Below are 7,113 nucleotides of genomic sequence, written 5' to 3'. Positions count from 1 at the left end.
GTTTTCTAAAGCATAAAAATGCATCCAAATAAGAAACACAAACATGTTGCATTTAGATTATTGCACAATAAATGAGAGCTGTGCACAATGGAAAAAACAAGAAATAGAGTAAAGAATAAAAATGATGGTCATTTAACTTTTTACTGCGTCTTCATTGTTTTTTGCCCTCTTGAGTTCATGTTCTCACTCAGAAGTGGTTTTTGCCTGGCATTTTGTAAAGAACTGATCCGAGGACGTTCGCTTTTGTCGGCTTTGAACAAACCTTCGAAAATGTGAACGATCGCCCGACTGGTGAACACTTTTTCACATTTACGTAAAACTGTCGGACCACCTCATGGCCTGAGGGGCGGATGACGAGGACGCTGCATAGACACGTATCTATGGATATGTGTCTATGCAGCCAAGAAGATGCTCGGTAATAGCCAATGGCAGAGCAGCAATAAGTATGTTGCGTTCAGGAAAGTCAGAGCTGCGACGAGCAGGCTGGACTGTATTTTAACCTTTCGTATCTTGACATTTCTTTCGTAACAAGAGGCAATATTTTCCTGTTGAGGCGTTTCATAACTTGAAAATGTCATATGAAGAGACGAGGTCAAGGGAGGTCATGTTGATCGCGCCGATATCTGTACAGTGGTGCGTAAGTAGACGTACCACTGTAAATAATATTGGACAAAAAGAAAATGCTGACGCCATCAAGGGTCAGTGTTCTGGCTCCGTGAGGATTATTTGAAATCGGATTGGTTAAGGAAAGAGTGCCCACTGCTAATATTGTTGAAGTAACGTTGCATGACTGATTGTGAGGGCCTTGGGCAGACTACAGTGACATGGCAACGCAGTGTCTGATATCTGATTGGACCGCCCACCCCTCCCAAAAAAATCCATAATATTTCAACATGCACATATACGTACTGGAAGCAGTGCAGCCAAGAGAAATGTTTGGAAAAGAATAGATTGTTTGGAACAAATGAACGCAATTTTCTTGCAAAAATGTGGATTGTAGCAAAAAGGTCTAGTCCTGACCGCCCCCCAGCAGCTAAATTTTCAGTCAGGTGACTTGATTTGGGGTACTGCAAATTTAACACATGGTGATCTGAAGGCATTTCAAAGAATATTCTTCAAGTATTTTCACTTCCTTTATTGCGGCAGAAGAAAAACATTCTGACATCAGAAAATTCTCGCAACAGAAGTGTGAGCTCCTGACCTTGGTTGAAGTTTTCTCGTCTTCTGGTCATCCTCATATCCATGATTTAGAGAAGCCTCTCAGTCCTCCGAGTGGTTTTAGCCTGAGCGCAGACCATTTCGAGAGCTTGCGGAATGTGTCTCGGCGCTCTAGATGCCTCTTCAGCACAATCAGTGGCCATGCAGCCTCTCTGCGGGTCAGAGGAGAGACATACTGACGATGGGGAGACATGCTGGAAAAAAATGATTGCAAAAACTTTTTTGATTTTGATTCGAATACGGTGACAAAAGAGTTGGACTATCATGAGAGCAAATATCATTTTGGCACCAAAGTCATAATCATTTCAGCAAAAGTCCGTTTACAGTTTTGTTTTTGTTAAAAACAACGACATATGAGGATGTGGAAAACCACACTTGAAGCCAATGGCAAGCCACTTACCCAAGTGCCCATCAAATGTGGCATACACCAAGGTGATGCACTCTCCCCACTGCTGTTCTGCATAGGACTGAGCCCCCTAAGCCAAGAAATCGCCAAGACAGGCTATGGATACCGCCTCAGAAATTGTCATGATTCGGTTTAGGGACCAACAGGTGGCACTGTAGGGCTCCCCCGGCAGTGCACACCTGTTGGTCATTTGGTAATTAGTTGTATAAAAGGACTCCTGCCTGAACACTCGGTGTCGGGTCATTGTTTGCTTATTGCTACTGTCATGTGTGTTGCTGTTTGCTCTTGGCTTCGGTTATGTTTAGTTCATTGTTATGTTTTAGCTTTAGTCATGGTTTTTGTTTGATACTTTGTTTGTTTTGGATGTAGTTTTCTTTGTTTTAAATACAATTCTTCAAATACACCCTGCTCCTCCCTCCTGCCTGCTTTTTGGGGTCCACCACCACCTTGCTACGTGACAGAAATGGAGCGACAATCAGTCACCTCCTCTACATGGATGACATAAAGCTGTATGCTAAGAACGAAAGGGACATAGACTCCCTGATCCACACAACCAGGATCTACAGCAGTGACATCGGGATGTCATTCAAGCTTGAGAAATGTAGTCGGATGGTGACTAAGAGAGGCAAGGTCGTCCACACTGAAGGGGTCTCACTCCCTGAAGGAACAATAGCAGACATTGAGGGCAGCTACAAGTACCTCGGTATACCACAAGCCAATGGCAACCTCGAACTGGCAACAAGGAAAGCGGCTACGGCCAAATACCTCCAGCGAGTGAGGCAAGTCCTAAGAAGCCAGCTCAATGGCAAGAATAAGACCCGAGCAATAAACAGCTATGCCCTCCCAGTGATCAGATACCCTGCAGGAATAAGGTGGCCAAAGGAAGAGATTCAGACCATGGACGTTAAGACCCGAAAGCTCCAAACCATGCATGGAGGGTTCCATCCCAAATCCAGCACGCTGAGACTGTACGCAAGCCGAAAGGAAGGAGGCCGGGGACTAGTGAGTGGGAGAGCCATTGTCTAGGATGAAACATCCAAGCTCCATGAATACATCAAGGAGAAGGCTCCAACGGATGACATACTCAGAGAATGTCTCAGACAATGGGGAACAGAAGATGAGGCGCTGGAAGAGGGACCATCATGGGAGGACAAGCCCCTATACGGGATGTACCACCGGACCATAATTGAAGTGGCTGATCTCAACAAGTCCGATCAGTGGCTAGAGAGGGCTGGCCTGAAGGACAGCACGGAGGCGCTCATCCTGGCTGCTCAAGAGCAGCCCCTGAACACCAGAGCCATTGAGGCCCAGATGTACCACACCAGACAAGACCCAAGGTGTAGGTTGTGCAAAGAGGCACCTGACACGATCCAACACATAACTGCAGGGTGTAAGATGCTGGCAGGGAAAGCCTACATGGAACACCATAACCAGGTGGCTGGCATAGTCTACCGAAACATCTGTGCGGAGTATGGACTGGAAACCCCAAGGTCAAAATGGGAAACACCTCCGAAGGTGGTGGAGAATGACCGAGCGAAGATCCTGTGGGACTTCCAAATCCAAACTGACAAGATGGTAATGGCGAACCAACCAGATATCGTGATCATAGATAAAGGGCAGAGGAAAGCCGTTGTAGTGGATGTAGCGGTCCCAAGTGATGGAAACATAAGAAAGAAGGAACACGAGGAACTGGAGAAATACCAAGAGCTCAGCTGGAGAGAGCCTGGAAGGTAAAGGTGACAGTCGTGCCTGTGGTGGTCGGAGCACTCGGGGCAGTGACCCCCAAACTAGATGAGTGGTTGCAACAGATTCCGGGAACAACATCGGACATCTCAGTCCAGAAAAGCACAGTGATGGGAACAGCAAGGATACTGCGCAGAACCCTCAAGCTTCCAAGGCCTCTGGTAGAGGACCCGAGCTGAATGAGGGACGGACGTTTTCTTCACTTTGTGGGTCAGAATCCAGTGTTTTGGCCGAAACCAAGCCATTTTCTATAGTATTGATGACTGAAGAGTTGACAACGTGAGAAAGAAATGTTTTTGGAGAAGAAAAGAGTCTACTTTTTGTTTCAATAGGTTTGGTACTTGTGTTGTCAACCAAGACAAAATTCTGTGCAAGTGGGTCTTGAACAATTCATCAAAATGTTCCAAAACGTTTGGCAATACAATATCAAGTCTCCATAGTGAACGAGTCAACATTACAATTCTTTAATGACATGACTGACAACAATTCTTAACAGGTAACTAGTTAACTGTATCAGAATACAGTTTTTAAGACAACCCACCCAAGACATTTTCAAGTCCTTCTGTTATACGTGGTATGAAAGAATGATGTCAATCTCGGATGATTTCTGAGAACCAGTACCAGTCTCGAAACGAGAGGTGAGAGGGTGCAAGTGTGGAAAGGAAGGAGTGTGCGTCACGTGCGCTCGCACCTTCTCCCTGACACGTGAGGGCACCGCGATTAAGCCTTAAATAAAATATGTCCAGCTGACGTTAACTGATATAGTTTTTTTTTTTGTTTTAATGGAAGAAATTTACAAAAGTGGGACAGAGCAGGCGAACATTTTAAGACCCCCCACAGCGCCGCCCTTGCCTCAGCCTGCCCTCCACTCACTACTTAATGCAACATTATCGCTGGTCCTTGTCACAAAACAACTCAATTACACACAATTTTGTGGCACTTGAATGGATGCGTGATTGCATTGTGTGTTTGTGCGCCGCCGTCGTGTTCTCACTCAAGGCGCATGCGTGGGCTGTTTGTAAACTACAGTGCAGTATGTTGCACTTTGGAGCAAAACAGGCCAGCTGATGTGTTTGATGCATTGGTTGCTCAAGAAGCATTGGGGCCAATCCAGGCCGTGAATGGTGAAAATCCACAAAAAAAAAGATTAGAATTACATTATATATATACAGTATATATTCTGTATATATATAAAAATAAGGGCCGGCCCGGTAGTCCAGTGGTTAGCACGTCGACTTCACAGTGCAGGGGTACAGTGTTCAATTCCAGCTCCGGCCTCCCTGTGTGGAGTTTGCATGTTCTCCCCGGGCCTGCGTGGGTTTTCTCCGGGTACTCCGGTTTCCTCCCACATTCCAAAAACATGCATGTCAGGCTGATTGGTCACTCTAAATTGTCCCTGAGTGTGGGCGTGGATCGTTGTTCGTGTCTGTGTGCCCTGCGATTGGCTGGCAACCGATTCAGGGTGTTCCCCGCCTACTGCCCGGAGACGGCTGGGATAGGCTCCAGCACCCCCCGCGACCCTAGTGAGGATAAAGCGGTTCGGAGGATGAATGAATGAATAAATGTATATATACAGTATATATTTTTCTCTCTCTCTCTCTCACACACACATGCACACACAAAGAAGGCACTAAAGCACTACTTTTATATCGACAGGGGTTTGGCACCATTTTGTGGTGTTTAAAAACACACAAAAAGACCAAACAGGAGAGTCATGTGAGCCATGGTGAAAATAGCCAAAATTTGTGAGTGATTCACGGCACATGCCACAAGTTGGTGGTAAAGCATTACTCTTGTCCGAATTAATCTCCTTGACTCACTTCAACATACCGCCTTGGCACAAAGCTGCCACAGGATGACAGCAAAGAAACAAATAACGAAGGATGAGGTTATTGTATTGGTTTGGTGCAATCTTAAATGAAATGCTATAAATTACAGTTTATTGAAGTGAGTTGAAGAGGTTCATTTAGACAAAAGTATGTTTGTGAGAAGAGGAATTCAGCAAGTGTGTTTCAGTAATTTAAATGTGTAGGAGGAATGTTGTGAGGGGTAAAACTACTGTATAACGTATTTAAAAATATAGATTTTTGTACACTGACGTAGTCTCCCTTCATGTCCTTGAAAACAAAATAATGTGTCAGTTTAGCACATTTGAATCATGCGCGACCGATGAACGTGTTCAAATTATGTAAATTCAAAGGACTTATTTTCCGTCATGCGGTGAATTTTCCACCTATTGCAGATGTAGCTACCTGTAGAACGTAGAGCAAATCGTCAGCTAGCTACAGCTAACGTTAGCAGATGACACCAAGACGCATCCATCCACTCATTTTCCAAACTCTACGTTCATTCCTCAAATCAAAGCTGCGCGTTTGCTTGATATCAGCTGACATGAAATTAATAAATAAAAACGAAGAAACGAATGAACTACTAGTGCTGAAAAACAGAAGCAGAGGCGCGGCGAGAATTATTCAAGCCGCAACGTGCATATGAGTATTTTAATCAAGGTTGTCAACATTCATTTAATATCGATGCATGTTATGGATTGTGGTAGGGTTACTACAAAAAAAAAACATGAAAGAGCAATGGATCAGCCAATTTTTACCACAATTGCAAAGTAATTGCGGGAAGAAGAGTGGGAAAGGAAGCTTGGTGAGACAAGAAAAGATGTGAATAAAACACGACTGGCAGAAAAAGACAGATGATGGAGAACAAAAAAATGTAGTTTCTGTTTTCGCAGTCATCAGGTACAAAGGCAACACCGGATCTTAACACTCCTCGCTCGGGGAAATCAGCACATGCCTTAATGTTCATTTGCACCTCCAGCGGGAAACAACATGCTTTCCTTTCTCGATTTGCCCCAGTTGGGGTGAGTCCTCGTGGGGCCCGGGCAGATTACAACCTGCCCCCCTTGCGCTGCACAAGACATGCGGTCATCAGACAGACGTTATCGGACTCACAGCTGAGGACAGAACCACACAATTGCAGCACATGCATCCATCCATTTTCTAATCATCTTAACCTCACGAGGGTCGCAGGCATGCCAGAGCCCATCCAAGTTGTTTTAGGGCAGTAGGCGGGGGACACCCTGAACTGGTTGCCAGCAAATCTCAGGGCGCACATGGACGAACACCCATTCACACTCACACCTAGGGACAATTTAGAGTGTTCCATTAACCTGCCATGCATGTTTTTGGAATGTGGGACGAAAACTTATTGACTGGAGAAAAGTCACACTGGCACGGGGCGAACTTGCAAACTCCGCGCAGGGCGGAGCCGAAATCGAACGCTGAACCTCTGCACTGTGAAGTGCACGTGCTTTCGTCCTTGCTTAATCCGTCCTTTTTCAAAAAAAATTCTCGTCCACCCTTCCGAAAATGGGTCAATGGACAGACCGTTCCGTCCCAGGGACGGAATGCCCAGCTTTTGTTATTACGTTTTCGTTTACTCGAAAAACATCGGTACTATGTTGGGCACAAATTGCCAGCCAGCACCGAGCGCTTCTGAACGACAAGCAGCCCTATGAAGAGCAAAAGCTTTTTCATCACGTGATCACTATTTGTAAATTTTTAATGACATTTAAAGTAGTTGTAGTAATAGGAGAGTCGTAGTACTGTAGTACAAGTAGTAGCAGTACTGTAGTAGTAATTGAAGAAAATCGTGAGAGCTGAGTTCCCGTCTTGGTTTTGTCCTTTGATGCCCTCCAGTGGTCATTATTGATATTACACCTCCTAAAATAAAGCGGC

The sequence above is a fragment of the Hippocampus guttulatus genome, chromosome 16 (genome assembly GCF_054856545.1).
Source record: "Hippocampus guttulatus isolate MCC_2025c chromosome 16, RoL_Hgut_1.0, whole genome shotgun sequence".
NCBI lineage: Eukaryota > Metazoa > Chordata > Actinopteri > Syngnathiformes > Syngnathidae > Hippocampus > Hippocampus guttulatus.
This window is presented reverse-complemented; position numbering follows the sequence as displayed.